At 46.6% G+C, this 25,697-nt stretch overlaps 1 pseudogene across 1 annotated transcript in view; it reads left to right on the top strand.

The window, feature by feature from the left end:
- The window catches only part of LOC149353520 (histone deacetylase 8 pseudogene), a 76,580-nt pseudogene that overhangs the window by 2,027 nt on the left and 48,856 nt on the right, over positions 1 to 25,697 (top strand). The gene's annotated exons all lie outside the window — the stretch shown is intronic.

Here is a 25,697-nt window from a genome sequence, read left to right as displayed (position 1 = left end):
TCATTGTGGTAACATTGCGTGTTTTGTATAACACCCACTTTAGCTGGCGGGGATTAGCGCCAGCAAAATAATCAGTGATGCATAAACAGTAATGTGTTATCCGTCAGCATTGTGTGGAATACAGCTAAGCAAGAGCGAATTTTGGATGTGGCTTTCAAACGAAAAAAAAAGTGTTTTACACCAGTATCAGCTGTACTTCAATGCTGGTAAGGGAGAAAGCGGGATAGTTCGGACTAGAGTGCATAATGGAACCGCACAAACGAAAAGTAGGATGTAACAAGGAATAATCCGCGCTCTGTCTTGTCAGTTTTTATCCCATGCCCCTCTCTCCGTTTGTGCGGTTCCATTCTAGTTCAAAGAACTGCAGCTAGAAATACAGTTCACTATATAGTCAGAACATGGCTAGAATGAATTTGCCTGCACTGTAGCATAAAGAGCGGCCCTTGCTATCCGGGCTGCATGAAGTAGTAAGTTTTTATTTAGGGCAAAATTTACAAAAAATTCTGTCCTGGGTGAGTAGGCTAAAGGCAGTTTCCCGCCTGATGAGGCCATCCGACCTTTGACAGCAGAGGCAACTATTTACAGAGTTTGAAAACACTTGTAAAAAGTACACACAAGCAGATCGTAACAGTGAAATTATAGACAATGCATCTAAACCATGTATGTACAACATATTTGCAAGATACACAAAGATACAATAAGTTGAAATGCAAACAAAAGAAAATGCCAGCTTATGGACATCATAAATAAAATAAATCAGATGAAAATAAGAAATAGCGTAATTGCATTTACACATTCAAAATAATATTTGCATTTGTACAAAAAAACAGGACACACATGATACATGGAAATTCCACCTATACCTCGATAAGCTACACAAGTTTCATTGTTTTCTTGATTTTGTGTTGTGACGGATAGGTCGATAGTATTTCTGAGATGGCAGGATATTGATTCAGAAGTCTAGGAATTTGTGTGCACAACCTGTGGTCTCCATAGTCGTATGTGATCTGGGTGTTTGCACTGTACCTTGTCTAAGTTCATATGGGGTAGATTTGATTCAGTATTTAGCCTCAAATATTGACCTGTCCAACTTATACTGGCACATTATTTCGAGGGATATTTTATATTTCATTAGCTTACTAATATCCAGTATACCGTAAGTCTTCAAATGTGGGGAGCAATTTTCCATTTTCGGAATGATTCCAATAGCACGTATTGAATGGTTTCGGAGAGACTGTCGGTAAGCCAGGTTTCTTCGCGTTGTACTTGACCATACAAGAAAGCAGTATGTTAAGCGCGAATGGAAGAGGGTGTAGTAAATTTGTTTTTTTACCGATATTGGCAAATAGTGTCATAACCTATTTAATATTCCAACAACGCAAGAGAATTTAATTCTGAGTGCATCTATGTGCTTGTCCCAGAGTAGGTTTTCATGGCAGGTAACACCCGGAAAGCGAGTTGTTGTGGCTTGGTTGATAACCTTATTTTGGAATTTTAAATTGAAGTCCTTTGCTCTTTTGCTACCTTTTTAGGTTTGAATCTAAATGGCGAAGCCATTCATTTACTGTTTTAAAAACAGAGCTTTCGTCGTAACCTGAAAAAAATATGTTTGTGTCATCTGCATATAATACGATTTCAGAGCAGCCTGTGATGTTTACAATGTTGTTTATATGGAGTAAAAATAATTTTGGGCCTAGAATAGATCGCTGTGGAACTCGGTATTTAATAACATCTTGGTTAGATCTGGTATCATTTATTTTTGTATATTGTTCCCTGCAAGTTAAATAACTTTTTATGAGCATGTGTGAAACACACAGAACTGCTGGCGTTTCGCTAGTTTTATATCCCGAAAAAATTCTGCGGTCATTTTGTTTTTTTCATGAAACTTAAGGCATCTTTCCTTTATTCTAGTTGAGCAAGGTCGTCTTTCTGGCGAACGACGATAGCAGAGTCGCCCGATTTCTTACGAATGAGCACCTTGCCGTTTGCATGCCACACGTAGGCGTAACCAGATTTCTTTGTCCATTCTTTTGTAGCCGTTAACAGACCCCGTCTGAGTCGAGTCATGTTTTCACAGAAAAACTGGTTTGTGTTATCGTCATTTAGAACCTTCTTCTTTGACAGCCATGCATCACAGACGGATTGCTGCACGAAGTGAATGATCATAGGTTGTATTTTCCCTTGCTTGGCAGGCAATATATGTATGGCGGTAATGTCGTCTTTTTGATAGCTCGAACTTACAGTTTTTCAGCAATCTCATTTACCTTGCTTATCAAATCTTCGCCCTGACTTTCACCCAACCCGTGGAGTTAGATAGACGATGACTACGCCATTTTAAATCATCAAGGTCCTGTCTCAGTTGATCCACATTATTGTCCACGATGGTGGCTTCCAGCCGTTCTGCTCGCTTTGTTAGCAGTTTAGTTGCTTTTTCTTGAGCCGTGAGGCGGTTTTGGAAATCGTCGAACTTATCTGACAGCAGCTGCATTTGCGACTCGAAGGAATCAATCTTTCTTGGTAGTGGCAGGAGAGCATCTAGTTTGGTTTCAATCTGCACTATACTGGCTAAAAGGGTGGAATCATTCTTGGAATTTTCTGTAGTGCCTGTTTCTTTGGGACCATTTCGACAAGTGTTTAATTTCCAAGCTTTCTTTTGCTTTTCGCGCTTTGAAGTGAACGTTTCCTCGGTTATGCCCACACATTCGCCAAGATGAAAGGTAAATCTGCACTCTGAACATGTGACAAAGGGTGTAGTAACGGACTGATCCGTTAGGCGTTATTATAACCACTCATCACCACACACATTCTTTTTCTACAATACAACAACCACCATTTATTCCAAGGAGGAGAAAAGGCGGCACCCTACATCATTGACCACGGCCAGTCAACAACACAACACACACTGACTCACAACCCCGTCTCCGTCCCCTCTGCCCCACCACGACCATCCCGACCTTTTCCCAGAAAGGGCATCTAATCCCCTCCGAGGTCATTGTGCGGGGAGGTTCAGCGCATTCAGCGCGCACTGGTCCCAAGGTAACGGGGTAATACCCTGTGTGGCTACCACCGCCCGTTCTAACAGAAGGGGTATCCACAACTGGAATACAGCAAACACAACACCGAGCCATAGCAAGTACAGATCTCTTTCAAAGCACTCAAGCAAACTTGGCAGCAAGCAACGACGGAAAAACAAAAAAAGGAAAAATCACTCTGCACACAAAATATTTAAACACTAACCTGCATAACAGAAAAGTTCTAACATCATTATTGTCAGTACATCGCGCCTGGAGGAGGCCGACAAAATCCGCAAGATCAAGACTCTAAACATCAGAGGCAAAGGCTATGAAGTCTTAGTATACATTGCTTTCTTGGAGAACGAAATCTGCGGTGGCTTCCAAGGACTAGCACCCAAAACAAAGGACTAGCACCCGAACGTGCATGGCAGGAATGCGAGTACGCACGCAGGGCGTATTCATAGCCTTCGCCAGGATGCTTGGTAAATCCAGCGTTATCCTTGTCACCTTTGAAGAGAAGACTCTACTAAAGGTTGTTTACTTCCATAATGCAGAACTTCAGTGTTTCCTGTATCAACCACCATGATAGTTCTGATACTAGTGCTTTAATTTTAAGCACAGGATGGATGTTAGCCCGGTACCTGATGCAACCTTGTGCAAGAGATGCGGTGGGAATAATCTGTCACAAAAGGACCGTGTGTGTGACATCCGATGTGCATTTTGCAAGGAAGTCCATCCCACAGGAGCAAAGAAGTGCAAGCGGAAACTCTAATTCCCTACAAAGAAGCAGGCAGGCACCCAACCAGGGGCCACCTATGCAGACGAAACCAAGAGCAACTCCGCACTGCCAGGTGCGGCGAGCTCTCCCCCCAGCAACCAGTAGTAGGACCAGCACCCCACCCTGTGCAAAGTGGAGGCGTGAATTCTGCCAGGACGACGTGCTGTACGTGCCAAGTACAGTCATTAAATTTATGACCATGAACACGGCAGCGCGTGCCCGATAGTCTTAAACCTACTCATGGCAATATATGGCGGCCGCCTTCATAAACAAAGTGGAAAGGGAGGTGTGTCCTTTGGCTTGCTGGAAGTAGGCAAGGCGGCATAACCCTTTCCGCCACATTCCTAAAAGCAGCCGCCGCGTATCGCCACAAGTAGGGCTTGAGGCTACTTGAGGCGCTCCCGTGTTCACGCTCATTAATTTCATGACTACATTTCAGTGGCAGCGGGTAGACAGTCAACCCAGGGACTGCTTTAGGTCAGGAGGGGGGCAAGAAGAAAAAGAAGAACAATGCATCGCAGTGGCAGGTAAGCCAGCCAGCTGTGACCCCACAAACTTATTTAGAGCCTCATGAAGTGCAACCACTCGGTTCAGATAACGAACATAGAAACACAATGAGACAGCTAGTCGAGAAGGTAAATGAGCTGACGGAAAAGCTCGAACAGAAAGATCAGGTACAGGCCGAAAATGCCAGGCTCAAAGAGAGGCTCAACGTGGTGGTGTGTTGTCCTATGCCCGGTTCCTCGGGCAACGGAGTCGTGTCCAGACCAGCTACAAAAATGCCAGAGCAACTCTTGCAGTCTCCACACCTTTGGAGCGTAATCAGGGAGGTCATAAGAATAGAAATGAGGTCAGCATCCAAAAGGCCTATACTGCGAAATGTGGAGTATGATCGCAAAAGGGGTGCTGCACCCCTCGTAGAACAACACCAAAAGTGCCAAGCCATAGACGTGACTATTAGCGATTGCGAATTGATATTCAGTCATAATGATAACCTCTAATGAATCACAGCAACAAGAACAGTTAGAAGTTTGGCATTGCAATTGCAGAGGCCTCCAGCGCAAAGCTAGTGAACTCAAATCCCACATCCAAAACACTCTAGTTAAACCCCATGTTTACAGGAGGTCGGATCAACATCCGGCATCCAGGGGTACTTCCTGTTCAAGGGCACATTGAACGTACATACCCAGCAGAAGTCTCAGCTGAGCACGCAAACCTCGTTAAAATCGTTCCTAAGAAATTTCAAAAAAAGCCTGTGCACTCTAAACAACTAGAGCCTCCCCCTCCCCCCCCCCCCAAAAAATGGAACTCTAACCTTCCTGACGCCTTTAGGCTAACATACAATCTTGCTGGCAGGAACACACTACTGTTGGTATGGGATTTCAACGTCGTACACAGGGAATGGGGCTATCGGCAGGATTTGCCCAAGCGGAGGGAAACAGATCTTATAAATTTCCTACACATGGAGTTTTTCACAGACCCCACGTCACCCACGAGAGTAGGTAACAGTGTGCAGGGTGACACCTGCCCTGACCTCACTTTCGGAAAAAGCATTAATGGGCATCACGTGGCTAAACAGGACGATCATTTGTAATGACCACAGCATAATTTGAATCTCAATCCCAGTAGCCAAAATGAGAAAAGAACTAAGACACCGGCCGTTACCAATTGAGACGAATATAGGGAACTCTTGGTGCAGCTAGAATTTAGATCAGTTGGGCAATGGTGCAGCGAGATCAGAAAAATTAAGAAGAAAACCACGGAGCACATTAAGCAAGCAGAGGAGACACTGCAAATCGATGCCCATCTTCTACACTTGTGAGAGGCACGGAGGAGCCTCACCAAGAGGTGAAGAAGGCAAAAACTTAACAGGGCTCTGAAGGCTAGGATGGCAGAGGAGGCTCAGACGTAACCGGAACACCTAGAGGGCAGAAACTAGGGAGAATTTTGCAGCTCTCTGACGGGAACCCTGAGCACGAGAAAAACGTGGGCAATACTTAAAAATCTAATCGATCCGTTAAAAACAATTTTACAGGGCCTTACATAAGATTGTCTTCGCCTTTGAAGGCATCAACCTGGACCTCATTGACAAATCAAGGAAAGATACATTGGTACCACACAGATCCCATTCTACCAAAAGAATACGAAGGCGCGGCCAACACGGAACTCGACAGCCTTGTCCAGGCCAGTGAGGTTTATGCAGCGGCTCGAGCATCACACAAAAACACAGCGACAGGTGAAAATAAAGTCACAAATGCAATGATCGAGAACCTCAACTACGATCACATCCGGCAGATCACAAAACACATCAAGAAAAATTGCTGAAAAACAGGGTGGTTCCTGCCGAGCGGAAACACTTGGAAATCATCCTCATGCCTAAGCCAGGCAAGAAGCCTAGCATAGAGACTTTCTGTCCGATCTCACTCGTGTCATGCTTGGGAAAACTATGCAAGAGACCAGGCTTCAAAACCATATAGAGAATAACAACCTCATGCCAAACACGCTGTTTGGCTTTAGGCTACCCAGGACATCTTGCTTCTGCTAAAGGAGGGGGTCCTCTCCAAGATTGTTAAGATGTACGAGATATTCATTCTGGCATTTGGCTTAAAGGATGCCATTGATAATGTCTCTCACGGTGTCATCATGAGTGGCCTAAACAAGCTGAACTGCAGCAAATGTATCTTCAACTACTGCAGGTCCTTCTTAACAAATTGTACAGCAAGGATCGGATTAGGGGAAGCCAGATCGGGCAGATTAGACATGCCAAACAAGGGTACACTGCAGGGATACATAGCCTCACCACTCCTGTTCAGTATCGCCATGATTGGGTTAGCGAAGAGGCTAGCGAACATTCCAGGGGTTCTGACGACATAACAGAATGGACAACTGAGGGTTCACAGGGCAGCAAGGAGAATGCACTTCAGACTACAGCCACCTGCATGCCTTCCACCTGGAAGACAAGGAAGTTCAAGAGGTCGAAGTGATGTGAGTCCTGGGCGAGTGGCTGTAAAGCAGTCGGACGGTTATGCACAGCATACAGCTGCTTCGCAATCAGACCACACAAATTTCTCGAATGATTCGTAGAGTCAGCAACAAAAACAAAGGGTTCAAGGAGGATGACACTGCGTGACTAATTAAATTGCTTGCGATCTCCAGAATAACCTATAGTCTCCCTTACCAAGAGGTGGAGATTGAATGGGTTGATGCCATTATTTGGAAAACTTTCAAAATGGCGCTGGGACTACACCAGACTGTTCGCCTACTAAAGAACTGCTAAAAATGGGCATTCACAACACTTTTGAAGATTACTGCGAACCTCTTTTCACCACACGACATGAAACGCTTCAAAGAAGTGCCACAGGTAGGCATTGCTGTGCAGGGTCGGCCCACATGCCCGACTCGAACACTATTGATTGAAGGCAGGTCTCAACAGCAGGAAGCAGGATGTGGGCCGCCATTATGGTCAACCCTCTGCCCAGGAGCATGCACCCCACTAAGGATGCTAGGCGTTAAAAAGCCAGGGTCGAAACCTTTTTTAGGCTCATCTGCAATAACATAAACATAGTTACACGGTCTTGTTTCCATACAGAAGACAGAGTTCGGTAGCGGTGGTGGTAAATCAATCCATGCTGGAAGTCTAATGGTTCTGTCAACCGCAATGCATCTGAATCTACGGTGATGGCTCTAGCCATAGTTCATGGGTGGTGCACTTAAGCCTCAGGATTGTAATCGGCTCTATGAAGGCATGTCGAGACTTTGTGTCAGGGTAGGTTAACAGACATGCATTCAAAATTCTGGAGACTGTTGTGAACTTAAAGTATACCTCAGTTGCCATTTGCATTAGATGCCGGGGCACTAAGGACTCCCCGGGAACGAGGCTACGGGCCGGCTCGCTCGAGCATACACCCACCGAGCGACACCCAACCATCCCTCGCACCTAGGATTCGAGACCTTCTCCGATAATTGAAAACAATTCTGCAGCAAATGTAGGGCTTACACGCTATCACACGAAAGCCTAAACAGGTCCCATTCCACAGGCTGTAGAAAAAAGCGGGAATATATCCCAATCTCCTCCTCCACAATCACATATTCCCAACCAGGTACAAGAACTTGTGCTCATGGTGCGACAGTCAGTATCCTGTGCTAACCCACAGCACATGATAGTGCGAGGTCGGATATGTAAGAATCCTGTATGCATTTAACGGGAGCAGTGGGAGTCTCCGCTGGCCGACTCTGACCCCTGCCTTCAGCTTTAGCTGTTGAGCCTGGTCAGGGACGCTGCCAAAGACAGTGGTCCAGTGATGTCCTGGAATGAGCACCCATCCCTGCTCCTCCCCCTTCCCAACCTTTCGTGGTTCCCCGATAAAAAGTTTGTCTCTCTCAAGACTCAGTGACCGTAGATAGTATGAATGTGATTGCCTGGAACATTTTGTATTTTTTTGCTTGATCAAGAGAATAACCTCCTAGTCTACACCAACGTTACTAGACTAGTCTACTAACGTTGGTCTGCCTATTTCAAAGGATATAGCCGCTATCACCCAGAGCTTTTAGATCCATGGAGGAAAAAAAACTTTCCTCCATGCTTCGATCATATCAAAGAGCTCTCCATGGAGCTCTGGCTGTCACCATCACCACGCATATTCAATCTAATCTAAATGCCATGTCACCCGTCGATATTACGCGGTGCATGTTGCCAACGACCGTGGTATCATGGATGCGTGGTATAGTGTATTGCACGGTGTACTATAACTGGGAAGCGTGTCATCCGTGACCGGAGAGGTGGTCTAGTGGGTTGTTTCAGTGATTAAAGCTGAGGGTGGCACAATACATCGCTGCGTATAAGAGGACTGCTATGAGTGTGGCAGCACAGCACAGAGACAGCTTGGTGAGCCATCCTTCAACATCGTAGTTTGTGTGAAATTCATCGCAAAGACGGAAGGCCGGGCTGGTTGGTAATACATCTTTTACGCAATGGCACAGAAAAGAACAGGACGACACGAGTGCTATGCACTGTAGTGCTCATGTTGTCGTGTTAGTTTTTGTGTCCGTCTTCTGTGCTGTTCCATAAATTTGTAATTTGTCATCAGCGCACATTACTTGGCATGGTTACGAAGGCGCTAATTTCAAAATTTGGCTGCTTAGGTACTATAAGCTTCACCTAATATATATCGCAACCGTGGCGGTTCGCGCCTAATAATCGTAGTTCTGAAACAGTGTGACTGGTGGTAGCAAAAAAAAATTCAGAGGGCACTTGGGACTGCTTACATGCAGTGACGGCGAAAGCATTAGTGTGTCATTGTCAGCGTTTGACCTCAACGCAGGTTGTGCACTGAGAAATGGAACGAACGCGCCTCCGAACACTGTATCCACAAATGCTGAATCCACAAAGGTCTTAGTGAAACACTCTGACCCTCTGTTCGAATACCTGTCACAAGCTAGCCTCTAACCTGGCTAAGAGATGTATGCTATATGCAACGAGAAGGAGAAGAAAGGAGGAAAAAAAACTCTGAGCCCAGCACTAAGGCCCAGTGAAGATCGCTTGCTGCGCCAAGGCCTGCTGATAATCTGCCGAGCCCGAGAGAAGCCAAGCACTCCAAGAAGGAGGGGGAGGGTAAGGGAAATAAGGAGAGGTAATGGCAGTTTACGTGAGTTGAGAAAATGTTGTCTGCCTTGATCTCTGGACAGTTGGCACAGTGAGCTGTGCACACCATCCAAGTTGTAGAGCATTAATATGGCAACGAAAGCGCTAGTTTGTACTATACGAAGGGTGAGAAATCGTATGGCACTACCCACAATGGTGTACGACAAACGGTTGGGCTACAATTTTATGCGAAAATTTTTTTTAGAGCGAGGGCTGTACTCCTCGATGTACAACTTCCGATTTTGAAGTTGATGAGACAATGACCTTCATGCCTAACAAGGTCAAACTGAACTTTGTGGTGGTATGGCCTAAGCTATGGTAGTATGACCACGCGATCTTATGACTGTGATGATTGAGTACCTGACCTTTGACCTTGACATTTGATTTGAGACAGTGGGCATCACATTGACCTTCAGTACCTCACATGGTCAAACTGAACTTAAGTGTGCACAGGAAGATGCATGGCTATGACCAGCGTAGTAATATTAAATGTGGGTGGTTAAGCTGCCATGAAACAGTATGTAGTTTTCTGAACGTACGTATTGTAGGATTTCTCGCATGCTTATGTGAGTGCCATTATGATTGCCTAGTTATGTTATTGGATGTGCAGTTTTGCATGGGTTTTGCAGGCAGGGTAGCCTGCGCGGAAATGTGTGCATGTAATTCGTACACTAGAACCAGTCTTGTACACGTTACAGAAAATAAGTAATCGATTGCAGTTACAATTACTCCATCTTAAATGTAACTGATTATTGTGGTCAATTACTGTGCCAGAGAAGCAGCTGAGCAATTACAGAAAAGTAATCAATTACTATTGCGTTTTTTGCCTTCGAATGTTTACTTCCATAACACAAATTTACCCAGACTATAATGACCTACTGCGGCTTGCTTGACGTTTCGTTACGCGTTGTTAATTTTCAAGAGGAGTTGTTTTTCGAAGCTGTTGTTGCTTATTTTCCCATATTTCCTCGTGAAGAGATAAGCAGCTGCACTGAACACTCTCTCAGTGTATGTGCTGGAGGGAAGGGCGGTAGTTCTGCAATGCTTCAATACCATGTCCAAGTCCTGTACGAAGCACCACATTTCGTTGTTGCTGCATGCTTTGTGTGGAGGCCTCCGAGTTGGCTGCTGCAGGATGTAAGTTCCAGGACCATCTGACAAGACAATGGTCCCTAAAGAGCAGTCACGTGATATTTCTCGGACCACATACTATTGTGGCAGATGGTAGAGATGCAGTTGTGGTCCAGCCGTGACCACGCACGATGCTTCTTTGCAGCCGGTTCGTTCTCACTCTGTGAAAAAGAAAACATCCCCGTCAGCATTAGTGTGTGCCGCCAGGTTCAGGTTCTCAAAGCTGTACCGTTGGTTACGACTTGTTCTTGAAAAAAAAATGTAACTGATTACCAATAATCAATTACAAAAAAAGTACTTGAATAACCCAGGATATTACTTTTTGAAAAAGTATTCGATTAGTTACAAAATTACAAGAAAATGTAATTGGTTACAAGTAAACAGTTACTTATAACGCGTTACGTAAAAGGAAGAAAATCAAGGATGTTTGACACTTTATTTCACATCGCTTAGACCTTTAGGTGAGAGGGAGATGTGCTTCAGCCCGCGTAAAGCTGTGCTTCTCTCCACAGGTTTTCTAGTTTGTGCTAGAAACATATCGTTGTAAGCCGCATCACCATTATTTCAGAAAGAGGGGAGGGGGGGGCTCGGTGGGGCGTGGCCGCGTCTGTTTTTGAGTGCATTCTCTTCAGCCTCTTCCTTCTGCACGCACGCTGAAAACAGTTGGCTGTAATAATAGCGTTCTTACAGGAGCCAACACATAAAACAGCGTGACAGGAATGCTACACAAAAGATACAAACAGGCTCTGATGAAGATGACACGTACTACGCCACACCTACTACAGGCAATTAACTACCACGGCATACAGCTGTAAAGAGAGTCCCATATGTGATAATCGTGAATAGTTAATGAGTGAAATTGTGCAAATACGTTAAAACATCATTGCTGAAAGACAGTTGCATTTTGATGGAGGCAAAATGCTAGAGGCCCATGTGCTGTGCGATGTCAGTGCACATTAAAGAATTCCACGTACTCGAAATTTCCGGAACCCTTCACTACAGTGTTCCTCATAGCCTGAGTCACTTCGGGATGTTAAACCCTCATAAACCAAACCAAAGCATTGCTGTACGAATCGTGAGGGAAATTCTGGGACGTACAATGCTTGCAATATAATTGTAATCTTGTTTTATAGTATTATTTGATCAGCATCTGATTAAAACACAGAAATATCATAGCGCTAATTTTAAAGTTTAAAGTAATGTTTGTGATATGGGTGCCAGTATCAGCGATGACAAAACATACTGCACTAAAATGAAAAGATAATTGGAGTGGGAATGGGAAGCACTGTTCTACAGCAGAAGAAAACTCCGCGGGAAATTGTTGTTCTCACAATATGACAGGAACTAATAAAGGTATTTATTTAAAACAATCCCATTACAGATCTAAATGAGCGAATCATCTTTGAAATTCTGGAACACTGGACTAAGACGAACCTTTATGCAAGTTCATTCTTAGTGCGAATTGTAACAGAGTGGTACCGATTGTACAGTGACCAAGTGTGCTGTAGCAATAGTTTTTTCTTTTCAAAGCTGTCAGTCCACCTGCTTAAAGGCGCCATGAAACACATTTTCAGTGCATTGTTTTGCTGTTGGTTGCATAGAATGATTTATGGTGATGCTATTAGCATTAATCATACCGCGCATATTCCGTTTTTTAATATTTTAATTAGCTTACAAAAACAAATTCATGGCGCTGATGGTGTCACCACACAGTGGCGGTTTTCTGACATCATCGGACGGGAGCTTGATGATTGGACAAACAGTAAATATACTGCAAACTGTGTTAATAAATGATTATATGTTTTCCTGTCTTTTTGGGTTTGTATTAGATCAACAAAACCAACACGTTTGCCATACATAAAAGCACTTAAAAGGAAGCAAAACAAAAAAAGCACCACCAGTGGCTCTGGCTATTGTTTTGCGTTGAAGGACTTTGCACTTCTCTGTACACATGCATCTATGACCTATCGCACAGTACTAAGACTTCCCTCTGCGCATCTGAGAATGGCATGGTGGTATCGACCTGATTAAGCCACCATGGATGCTTAAAGCATCTTGGGATGGTGAGCTACTTGGTGCGAGATGATCGTATTTTTTCGGGAACACGGAGTGTCGCTACTGAGATGTTTCATTCCAAAAACACTGTTCGTGTTTGCGCAGACGACTTTGGCGCAAACGCATTGGGTAAAAGCCATAGTAGCGAAACCTCAACAGCACACGACGCCAATAAAAGGCTTTTCTTTTCTGAAATGCCATTAAAAAACCCTTTAAAGTGTTTAAGCAGCAGCATTTTTTTTTAAACTTATTTACTTTTAAAAATGTGCTTGTTAAGCACGAAATATTAGTTTTTGTAGTGTTCACTACTTGACCAATAGGAGAGCAAGCCATCTCTTATTTTGGGCAAACTTTGCATTTACATTCTTTCCTGCTCATTTGTTGCAATCATTAGACAGAATATTGAATGTTAGGGCATTCTTTATTATCGAACAGCATTTATTTTTGCATTATTTTTTGGTCAAAAGTTGTAATTCTGCAGTGGGTAGCTCACCGGCCCATGATGCTTTGAGCACCCATGGTGGCTGAAGTGGTCTTAAGGGGGCTCCACACAAACTCCCATAGACGGGGTGCCAGCTTTCCCTCTAGGTAACAGTAAGAAGCTCTATGGTCTCAAGAAAGGACATAAAGAAAAAAGGCATTCGTTTCACATTTACCAGTGCACATCGGCTGCTTAAGGAGGATCACTGGGTGCGGCCGCCAGATGGCACCACATTCCCGTCATCAGCGCAATGGCAAGGCACTGTATGCGGGGGCAGTGGCAGCACGCACTATTTGCTAAAAAGTATCTCGTGCTCGAGTTTGGATAAGTCAGGGAAGGCCATTAATCAGTGTTCCCTTCTGCGCCATCGACGTGACTATGAAGCATCGCTGCACCAGCTGGGCGTCCACATGGTGGTTGTAACTACGGAAACGACGCTGCCAGCCTTGGCAAGAGTGAGTTACAGCGAACAGGCAACCATGATGTGCAAACTTCCGCGACGTACTCAGATAGGCTGTTTTGATTGGTCGCCTCGCCTCCCAATGTCATCATAGGTGAAGTGTGTTTTTGAAGTGGATGCAGAGAATCATGGGAAAATCGTCTGTCAGCTACTTCTGGTTCCAAATTTTTCTCATGCACTGCCTTCGGCATAGCAATTGCTGTTCATTCATGCATCGTTTATTTGCTACTCTATTTGTGCTGCGACATTGCGTATTGCACAGCATCACCGTAAGATCAGCGTGTGCTGCGTATGAACTCCTCCTGAGCGCAGAAAATGACAATAACGAAAGGTACAAGTGTTTTTTCGTGGTTATAATATGCCAGCGTAGGCTGGCTGTTCTGCGTACGCACGGCAGTCGGTTGTGTATGCGGTTAAAGTATATAATTTAGCGCGTTGGTCATTATACATTAATTTTAGAGCGCAGTTCTTAGGCACCCATTTCTGCGTTTTGCGGCGTCGCTGTTGTCCGTTGTAACCAGCAGTGGACACCCTTTAAGCTGCGAAAGCAATGGAGTAGGAGCTTGGAAAGGAGAAAGTAAAAGTGCAACCTCCTCCCCTCCTTAGCAACCGGCGCGCCAGTGGGGGGCGCAGCTGTGCATAGCAACCGTGACGTCATGCAGTAGTGGTAGAACGAGAGCGCGTGCGCCGATGGTGGCAGATACACCGCCGCTCCTTCGCCAGATGTCTCATTGCAGTCGAGTGAGTGGGACGCATGGCTCCGAAGCGGCCCAGTGATTCTGTGCCAAGCGGTTCGGGGAAGTGGCAGTGGGTTGGCCACAAAGCTTTCGCCAAGCGCACTTTAGAATTTCCAAAGTGTCTTTGGTATTTTTTTGAGGAAAGGAAATGCGCAGTATCTGTCTCCCACAGCTGCGAAACCAATAGAGCTGGGGCTTGGAAAGCAGAAGGTAAAATTTGTAAATTGGTTTTTGAGGAAAGGAAATGCGCAGTATCTGTCTCACACATCTCGGTGGACACCTGAGCCAGAGGGAAGGCGCATAACTGCCCTCTTGGAACAGTGGACACCTCAGTCGTGCTTTAAGCTATGTGGCGGTAGTGACAGATGTGCGCTGCATGCTTTGGCATTGACAACGTTGTGCCAGAAACGCTGCCACCTGCCAGGGTGTGACAACCTCGCGCAATACTTGCGCAGACCTCGTCTTTGAGAACCAGGCATTGATGCAGCAAGTTGAGCATTTATCCATCTATTTCTCTGACTGCAAAGCTTCCTTCATGATAATCAAGAACTGTTAGTGGAGTTTCTTGAAGAAGGAATATGTGTGAAAAATAACAAGTTGTCTGTAATTGTACATACATGTCTTGCTCGAATTCTTTGCCTTAATCTATCGAAAAGCTGAGAGAGCTGATGAGCTGCACTCAAATTTCGCACTGGGAAGTAATGTAATCGTTCACAATTTTTTTTTTTTCGCTGCACTACGAAGGCAACGAAGGGCTGAGCTTGCACAGTTTAGCAAACGATACATGTATTTTCCTCACAGCATCTAAAAGCTGCCAGTGGGCAATAGCAGACGATCATTACATGCAACTGTGCACACGGCGCGTCTCAACACACACACATCACACTGCATACCCGTAGAAAGCCTCCTACCGTTAACCTTATTTTGGTAGAACTTCATGCGAAAACAAGCGATGAAGCAGAACAGAGTCAACGTCGAGTTGGTCTTGCGATAGTGCAATACAATGAGCAGTGTTGCAGTGTCAATAAAATTAGTGTAAGAAGCGAGTTAACACAGCGACTGCCGCGAAGCAAGCGAGCAGAGGGAGAAATATGGAACCGGAAGTAGCAGTAGCAGACGACTTTCCCATGAGCCTCCCCTTACAGAAATGCTATATCTGGACTTATATAAAAAAACCCAGATCTGGCATATCAGGAATTGGGCAGATATGGCATATCTGGACACATGTGGGCCAGATAAAGCATATCTGCCCAATTCCTTATTTGGAGTACTAGATATGGGATATCTGGTCAGATATGCCATATCTACCCAGTTCCTGATTTAAAGTACCAGATTTGGCCCAGATATGCCATATCTGGCCCGAAACCTACATGTTTAAATGTGCTCGAGAAAGGAAAACAGTAGCGCCGAAAAAACACACACACTGCTGAAAAACGACATAGGGCAAGTGCACTGCAGCTGTGTGTGTGTTTTTTCGGTGCTACTATTTTCCTTTCTCGAGTACTATGAATCATCTAACCCAAATAGAAATTCTTCTAAACTATATGTTTAAATGTGGATGCTGTCTGATTTTCTGAGCCCAATAAGATCTCCATGACCTTTTCTGTGTTGCACATATATCTTGGCACCATTTCTGTCCAGTGCTGACCTTCCTGCAGATGCAATATGCATATGAATACAAATCAGAAACCATTTTTATTGATAGACTACATAGCTCAACTGAAGATAGATCTATTTATTTATTTATTTATTTAGAACATACTGCAGGCCTACAGTAGGCCCAAGCAGGAGGGGCAAATACATAATATATGCAAAAAAAAACAGGTTTAGCAAAATTGAAAAATGTTAAATACAAGTTGTAACACAAAATACAGCAATAAATACAAGGCTCAGATGCAAAATACAAAAAGTAAACATAGAAATAAATGGCTCTCAAATTAAATGCTGTGAAGAAAACATAGAGTCAAAAGAATCAGCTCTGGTTAAGAGATCTGGCGGACACCTGTTCCACTCCTCAATGGTGCGTGGAAAAAATGAGTATTTAAAGGCGTTAATCCTAGCACTGTAAGGGGTTAATGATTGTGTATGATGATTTTGTGTTTGGCGCGTAGTGTTAGGTTTGAGGAAGGGGTCTGCATTCATAGACAGTTTATGGTTTTTAGTAAGAAAAGTAGTTTCAGTCTGAATTTTCCGCCGCAGCTGTAATGTTTCAATACCATGAGTTCGCATGAGGGTCGTTGGTGAGTCAGTTACACGATACTTTGAAAAAATAGAACGGACGGCTTTGCGTTGAATCATTTCAAGGGCCTCGATGTTACGTTTAGTGTAGGGATCCCAGACGGTGCACGCATATTCTAGTGATGGTCTTATTATCGAAAAGTAGGTTAATTTTTTAAGTTCAGGTGGGGCAAGTTTTAGTTTATGTCTAAGAAAGCAGAGTTTACGAAATGCTGAGGAGCATACGTTTGATACATGTTTATTCCAGCTAAGGTTTTTTGTTATTGTAACTCCTAGATACTTGTACTCGCTCACTTCGGTCAGAAGGTGAGATGAAATATTGTAAGGAAATGAGAAGGAAGCCTTTTTGTTAGTTATCGTCATGTATACTGTTTTCTCTAAATTTAGCTTCATGTCCCATTTATTACACCATGTATGTATGTTCTGAAGATTGGAGTTTAGTAAAACTTGATCATCTTGGCAAGTAATTTGGTGAAATAAAACGCAGTCATCTGCAAATAATCTAATTTCAACAGGGGTAGTTATAACGTTAATAATGTCATTGATATATATTAAAAAGAGGAGAGGTCCGAGGACGCTTCCCTGTGGGACGCCTGAAGTGACCGGCAGGTGGTTTGAATAGCAATCATCAATACAAACAAATTGTGTGCGGTGAGAAAGGTATGAGGAAATCCAACGAATTATGAAATTAGGGAGACCAATAAGTTCAAGTTTGTAAATTAGTTTGGCATGAGAAATAACATCAAAGGCTTTGCTGAAGTCTAAAAATATAACATCCATTTGACCAGCGCTATTTAGTACACTTGCAAAAGCATGAATGACAGAAGTTAGCTGAGTGACAGTGGAAAAGCCTTTTCGAAACCCGTGCTGATGGGAGGTAAGTACCTTGTTATCGTTTAGAAATGTAGTAATGTAGTTAGCTATGATATGCTCAGCAAGCAAAATGTGCAGTGAAAAGCTCAAGCAGCAGTTTCCTGCGCAGATAGCTGCTTCATCTTTTCACTGCGCATTTCGCTCAGCTTTGTTCCTAAAGAATGCAAAATGATTTTCTCCGAGAACTCCCAACCTTTCTTCGTGGCCATGGTCTTGGTGTAAGCTGAAATAGATAAAAACCACAGTTAATTAACGAATGGCAGATTGACACCGTCCATTTGTCTTCATCGTTCTCCTGGAAACACGACAGCGCGGAATGCGCGCGAGCTCGCCTTAGAAAGAAAGAAGCCGAAGTGTCTGGCAAGCTAATGCTCCGCTTTTGGGCTGCTGCCAACGTCCGCTGCAGTCGCCTACTTTGACGTACCCAACCATGCCTGACATACTGAACCAAGCGTGACATCTGGTGGAGGGCGCTGGGTAACGCATTCCATGCCTCGGACTCCCCCAGCAAGGAGGGATTCAAGTCCTCATCAGTCATCTGTCGTCAAGGTGATGCCTGTACACCACGGCAGCCGCCGGCTCCAAGGCCTTCAACCTGAGTTTGGGCCTCTGGAGTCTCACTCAACCCAAGTGGTTCGTCCAGTGCCATTGTCGACGACCGTCCAGCCCGAAATAGGCATGCAGACGACGATTAGTTCACCTTCTGTTGTGCTGCAGCAGCCTCGGGAGCCACCGATTTTCCAAGGTTCTCCAGGCGAAGACCCGGAAGACTGGCTGGAGAAATTTGAATGCGTGGCCCGGTACAACAGATGGGCGGATGACTCCAAGCTTCAACACGTGTTCTTTTCGCTTTAGGGCACAGCTCGTATGTGGTTCGAGAACCGGGAGTCGTCCATAACGACGTGGAATGTATTTAAAGACCAGTTCCTGAAGGATTTCACCACAATGCTTCGAAGAGAATGGGCCGATCTGCTCCTTCAGTCCCGAACTCAGCTCCCAAATGAAAGCGTGCTGGTGTACTTTGAAGAGACGGCGAAGTTATTTCGTGATCTGACTCGGATATGATAGAGCAGAAGAAACTCTGGAACCTTAAGCGAGGTATAAAGGAGCAAATCTTTGCTGGACTGGTTCGCAATCCACCAAGCACGGTCGCAGAGTTTCTGTCGGAGGCCACCACCATGGAAAAGACACTCGATATGCAGTTGCGGCAATACGAGCGTCAGCCTTTGGCTATGACTGCGTCAGCCACTGACATCAATGCCACTGACGTGCTTCGCGAAACCATACGAGCTGTCGTTCGCGAGGAGCTCCAGAAGCTGTCCCAGCTACGCCGCCTGCGCAAACCGTTTCTACCCTATCTGAGGTTATTCGGGAAGAGGTGCAACAGGCACTTACAACACCAGCTCCCTTTCAGCCGTCCACAGCCCCACCGTTGATGACATACGCCGCTGTTGCTCGTCGCGCACAACCGCCACCGAGTCGCCTTCAGGAAACCCCGGCATCTTTTCGGCCGCCTCCACTTGCTCGTCCTGCTCCAGCGTATCCCCCGTAAAGTAACATCTGGCACACTCCCAACTACCGTCCGCTCTGCTATCACTGCGGTGAGCTGGGCCACCTGTACCGCAATTGCAGGTATCGTCAGATGGGCCTGCAGGGGTTCCCTGCCAATGCACCACGTCTGCAGCCTGGGCAGCGACCCAGGGAAATCAGTGATTATCTGGCCGAATCTGCTGGCGGGACACGCAGGTCGCCATCCCCACGTTTTTATTTACTCTTCTCCTCATCGGTCTTACAGGGACTTTCCGCGGGGAAGGTCGCCAAGCCCTCACCAGGAAAACTAAAAGCAGCAACCTTTGAGGGAGAGGTTGCTCATCGACGCAATGTACAAGGCCCTCCTACGCCGCAACTAGGTGGCCACCTGATGCCACGACCGACTGCCGTCCAAAACCATGATACACCGACTCTACATCAATGCCACCTGAGAAATCGAAGCGAATCCGCGCCGCACCGCAGCCGTGACTGAACACTGCGCCGTACCTCTCACATGACGTCTATGACAGCAAACGTCAGCATTTCCCTCGACGGAACAGATGTCACTGCACTCGTCGACACAGGGGCCGATTACTCTATCCTCAGTGGACATTTAGCCACAACTTCGAAAAAGCTCACCACTCCGTGGGTGGGCCCACAGATTCGTACAGCCGAGGGTCACTTAGTTACACCGACTGGGACTTGCACATCAAGACTGACAGTTGAAGGCACAACCTACCTGGCAACGTTTGTCATACTCGAACATTGTTCTCGTGACGTCATTCTCGGAATGGATTTCTTGACCGAGAATGGAGCAGTCATCGGCCTCCAGTCAAAGGCCGTGTGTTTCTCCACAGAGAACGCAATACACAGAGATTCAGACCACACGACCGCACTTTGCATCCTGGATGACCACGTCACCATTCCACCTCGTTCGAGCCTCACGGTTTCTGTCGGCGCCAAGACTGTGTGGAATTTCGAAGGTGTCGTGGAAGGCAACCAGATCTTGCTTTTTGCCAGGAGCCTTGCTGTTGCCAGAGGAGTCGTTGATCTCGTCGACGGAGCAACAGAAGTGCTGATAACCAATTTCGGTGGTGCACACCAACATCTGAACGTGGAAACCGTTGTGGCTTGCCATCGCCCATGTCAGCAGCACACCCAGTATTTCCACAATGCCATTGTCAGAACAGCAGAGCCCAGTCACTGGTTTCATCTTCGACGTCAATCCAGCACTCTCCCCGATGCAGCAACAAGTTAAAGATCTTCTTCTGCGCTACGGCGACACCTTCTCGGTATCATCGCGTGTTGGACGAACTCACCTAGCAAAGCATCGCATTATTATGGACGATAATGTGCACCCTCTCCGACAGTCCCCCTACTGAGTGTCTCCTGCTGAACGCGACGCTACTGGCCGCCAAGTCAAGGAAATGCTCCGCGACGACGTAATTTGTCCTTCCCGGAGTCCCTGGGCGGCCCGACACCAGTCGTCCTTGTGAAGAAGAAAGATGGAACATTGTGGTTCTGTGTAGATTACCATCACCTAAAAAAATCACCAAAAAGGATGTCTATCCTTTTCCCCAGATCGACTACGCTCCGGATCGCCTCTGTAGCGCGAAATACTTTTCTTCGATAGACCTCAAGTCAGGCTACTGGCAAACTGAAGTCAATGAGCGGGACCGTGAAAAAACAGCCTGTATTACTCCAGATGGCCTTTATGAATTAACGGCCATGCCCCGTGGACTGTGCTCTGCACCGGCAACTTTCCAACGCCTCATGGACATCGTCCTTGCCGATTTAAAATGGCAGACATGTCTCGTCTATCTTGATGATGTTGTCGTCTTTGCCCCGACTTTCCAGGAGCATCTTCACCGCCTCGAATTGGTCCTACGAGCCATACGATCTTCTGGACTCACACTCAAAAACGAGAAATGCCACTTTGCATATACAGAGCTAAAGTTCTTAGGGCATGTTGTCAATCAAGCCGGAGTTCAGCCTAATCCTGAGAAAAGAACAGCTATTGCCCATTTTCCGCTGCCGCAAGACCTGAAAGCTGTCCGCCGTTTTCTTGGATTACACGCATATTACCGTCGCTTCATGAAAGATTTTGCTCGCATTGCCGAGCCGCTGACGCGCCTAATCAGGACGGACACACCTTTCAGATGGGAAGCAGCACAAGAAAATGCATTCCACAGCCTTCAAAGCCTCCTGCCGGCGCCTACCATTCTGGCTCACTTCGACATACACGCCGACACGGAGCTCCATACTGATGCCAGCAACGTCGGCTTAGTTGCCGTCCTGGTCCAGATCCAAGCAGGTCAAGAACGGGTCATTGCTTACGCAAGTCGGTGTTTGTCGCCAGCCGAATCAAACTATTCTGCTACCGAGAAAGAATGCCTTGCCATTGTATGGGCCACTTCGAAATTCTGACCGTACCTTTACGGCAAAAATTTTAAAGGGACCCTGAGAAGCTCTTTGCCAAGGCCAGCAAAAGCACACCAGAGATCAGTATTCCATCACTTGTCACCGCACTACAAAAATTGTTAAATGAACTTCATCAACACCGAAGATATCGCCGATTAAAAATGATGTTCCTCCTCTCCCCCACCTACTACCCTCAACTCATACACGCGGGGCTCGCTCCGGAAAAAAAAAAAAGAAATGACGGGGCGATGCACCCATGAATACGTCAAGCAATGGCGCTCGGCTTGTTTACTTCCGGTGGTCGCAGACACATGTGCGAAAAGTGAGTGCAATTCACTGCGGCACGCCGTTACGAACGGCGTCGCAACGTCCGATCGCAGCTCGTCGCCTGCGTCCAACTTGCTAGATGTCAACGATGAGCCGCGTGCGGCAAACACAACGACGGGAAGTGGGAGCCAAAGTGAGCGTGGAGAGCGGCAGCATCGTGATGACGTAAAGCACGCTCCTGAGGGCGCTCAGGGCCAAGCCACGCCGGGCCGGCCTGCCAGCCTTGATGCCGGCCTCCGGAGACTGAAAAACGCGCTAGTATTGTTTGTTCATGTTCATAGCAAGCCCTGGGATAGATGCATGTAAAAAATGCATCATTTCTGACGATCGTTGGCCAATACCGAGTTGCTCGTAAAAGTGATGACTGCGATACAAACAAATTTCATCCCATAGCAGCTTTGGTGCTGCTGCTACTTGGTGCGCTTCGCCTGCCGCCTGCTAGCTCCGTTGCTGAAGGCGTCGTGGAAATCGAACATATATTCTATTATGGGAAGAGTTCGCAGTAAAGTGATGTGAAGAGTAGGCCTTTTATTATAGCGCAGGCGACTTCCGAAGCACCGTCAGCTGCGGCTTCGATGCGAAACCAGTTAGGCCTAGCAACAACTAGGGCAGGCTGGGACCGGCGCGCAGTTCGTCGCCTGGCGTTGCCGCAGGCGGTGTCGTTGCTGAAAGATCCGTTTTTGAACAGGCATGTTGTCGTTGCTCGAATCTAGGAAGCATCATCTCTGGTAGAATGGCTGTTTTGTATTTCCTTGTGCGAACGTCAAGTACGCCAAGCATGCCGGCCGGCCGGCCGACCAGCCTGGATCATGTCTGCCGGTGTCGTAAAAAATGAGCTAAAGAGTGTTCTTGACGTAAATAATAAACCCTGGGACAAGAAATGTGAAAAATGTGTCATTTTTGAGGATCGCTGACCAATACTGAGCTGCTGGTAAAAGTAACTGTGATATGAGCAAATTTCTTGCCACAACCACCTTGCAGCTGCCGTTGACCCGACACTGCCGTCCAACTTGCCTGGCGCCGCTAGCTCCGCTGCTGAAAACGCCATGGAAATTGACCATACTATTATTTTATTGTGAGATGATGCTGCTGACAGTAAAGCGATGTGTAGAGTAGGCCTTTTCTTATAGCGCAGGCGACTTCCGAAGCGCCGGCTGCTGCGGCTTTGACGTGAAATGAGCTATAGGCCTAGCGACGACCACGGCAACCAGGCAGAAGCAGAGCTCGTCGCTCAGAGAGCCCGCGAGCGGTGCCATTGCCGAAAGATCCCAACATAAGCAGGCATGCTTTGTCACTGCTCAAGTATAGCTGGCAGTCTTTGTGATAGCAAGGCGATCTTGTCTTTTCTTGTGATATTTGTACACCATCCCTAGCAGCGCTCAGGCACTGCTGCATGGTGGCGAAGTGCGACACCTTTTGTGGGCTTAGCTTGGGTAGAGCGGCGCAGCGATGCTTACCGCTCCGTGTGTCCCTGCTTGCTGTGGGGCAGCAATTCGAAAGCCACGATCGGTGCGACGTGGCGGCCAAGTTTTCGCACATGTGTCCCCTGCTTGCTGCTCGAATGGCATGGATCCGGAGCTCGTAGCGCGGCTGCGTGCAGCCACCGCTGAGATGGGCTTCGAGCCTAATCAGTACACGCCATACCGAGACCCACAGGTCGACGACAGTGACGACAGCAGCGACTTGTCGGCGTGGCTAGGAAACTCGCAAAGGCGAGTGCAAAGATTTGACGAGAACACGTGCTTTTGTGAGCAGACGGATTTCCTTCTCCACCGGAAATACTATGTTACTTTCAAGAAATGCACTGGGTTCTTACTTCTGTATATGTGTGTTATAAAAATAATTAGCAATCAGTAAAATAGTATTTCAAGGAGCATTAGTGCTCAATTTCAAATGAATTATTGCAAAAATTGCGCGTTATGTCAGTGGGCAGAGCCAATGATAAGGGTCGCCCTGTCCATGGCCAAGGCTTCCCAGTTTACGTCACGTGGTAGGGGCTGCTAAAAACATGCGGTGAGGTGTCGCCATAATCGGCTGTGAGCGGGAAGTTTTAAAAATTGTTTGTAAATTATTGGTTCCACGCGCAGCTTTCTGAATCAGACTAGAATACTCACAGAGACCACTTCTATAGAGTTGTTGCAATAAAATATGATTGTAGAAACCATTTCAGGATCTCTTTAAGGTGGTAACCAATCATCATGCCTTATGCTAGCTCGCAAGCCTCTAAGACCTGTCCGCTCGCCTCGTTCGATGGAGTCTGCGGCTCCAGGAATACAACATGACTGTTGTGTACAAATCCAGGCGCAAGCACTCTGATGCCGATTATCTGTCCCGCGCCCAAGCAGATCCTTCTACCGACGCCTCTAATGATGGCGACATCTTACTGAGTGCTCTCAGCGCCTCCTGCCTCGCTGACCAACCTTGCGCCCACCTCGAACTTCGAGATGTAATGGAATTTCTCAACGGCAGCAACACGACCGCCCCACGCACTTTCAGGTGCGTTGTCATCTCTACGCATCCGCAACGGCCTTCTGGTCAAGAAAAATTTCGCTCCGAACAATACGCAATACCTAATCGTCATACTGGCTAGCCTGTGCAAAGAAATCCTCCAAGCCTTCCATGATGAACCCACTTCTGGACATTTGGGCATAGCCCATACGCTAGCCCGAATCCAAGAGAAGTACTACTGGCCTCGTCTCCGTGCTGATGTCACTCACTACGTCAGAACATGCCGAGCCTGTCAGCGTCGCAAGATGCCATCAACCAAACAAGCTTGGTTCTTGATGCCCATTAAACCACCCACAAGGGCCTTCCAACAAATAGGAATGGACATGCTGGGTCCGTTCCCACGTTCAAACTCTGGCATCAAATGAATAATTGTCGCGACGGACTACCTGACCCGCTATGCAGAAACGTCAGCTCTACCTAGTGGCACCGCTTTAGTCGCCAAGTTCTTCGTGCACGAGATCGTACTCTGCCATGAGGCACCTGAAGTGCTGATCACTGACAGAGGCCCTGCGTTCATGGCTGAGCTGCTGCAGGAGATCTTTGTTTACAGTCATACCCACCACTGCCGATCAACATAGTACCACCCTCAGACTAATAGGTTAACTGAAAGACTGAACTGAACCCTTTCTGACATGATCTCCATGTACGTCGATATTGAAAACATGGGACGAAGTGCTCTCTTATGTCACCTTCGCCTACAATGCGGCCATGCAAGAAACAACGCAGATGTCCCCATTCCACCTCGTTTACGGCCGTGCAGTGACGATGACGCTCGGCGCAATGTTACCACATCTGGACGACTCTAGTCTTCACACTGATACCTACACCTTCCTGGAACGCGCCGAAGCGGCTCGCCAATTGGCCAAAGTACAAATTCAGGACCAACAACTTCGAGATGCAGACCGCTACAATCGGCGCCGTCATGACGTCCATTATGCGCCTGGCGACCGTGTGTGGGTGTGGTTCCCCATTCGGCGACGAGGACTCAGTGAAAAACTCCTCCATTGCTACTTTGGAACATACCGTGTGATAAGGTCATTGGGCAACCTCAACTACGAGGTCATTCCCGATGGATTTCAGAAGTCCCGACGGTCTCCTTGCCCTGAAGTGGTTCACGTGGTCCGCCTGAAGCCTTATCACAAGCGGTAGACTTGCCCACTAATCCTGTTCTGTCCTGCCGACAACTTCATCCACTCCCAGCATCGGGACGATGCTTCTTTTTGCCAGGGAGTAATGACGCCGTCCATTCGTCGTCATCGTTCTCCTGGAAACACGACAGCACGGAATGCGCGTGAGCTCGCCTTATAAAGAAAAAAGCCAAAGTGTCTGGCAAGCGAATGCTCCACTTTTGAGCTGCCACCGACGTCCGCTGCAGTCGGCTACTTTGACATACCCAACCGTGCCTGACGTACTGAACCACGCGTGACAATACGTGTGCTTGTCATTTTCAGATTATCTTCCTTTATATCAACTTCAGCCAAATTATTCCATGCAGACATGTAT

The sequence above is a fragment of the Amblyomma mixtum genome, chromosome 3, assembly GCF_055824585.1.
Source record: "Amblyomma mixtum isolate Tamu chromosome 3, ASM5582458v1, whole genome shotgun sequence".
Classification (NCBI taxonomy): Eukaryota; Metazoa; Arthropoda; class Arachnida; order Ixodida; family Ixodidae; genus Amblyomma; species Amblyomma mixtum.
This window is presented reverse-complemented; position numbering and strand designations above follow the sequence as displayed.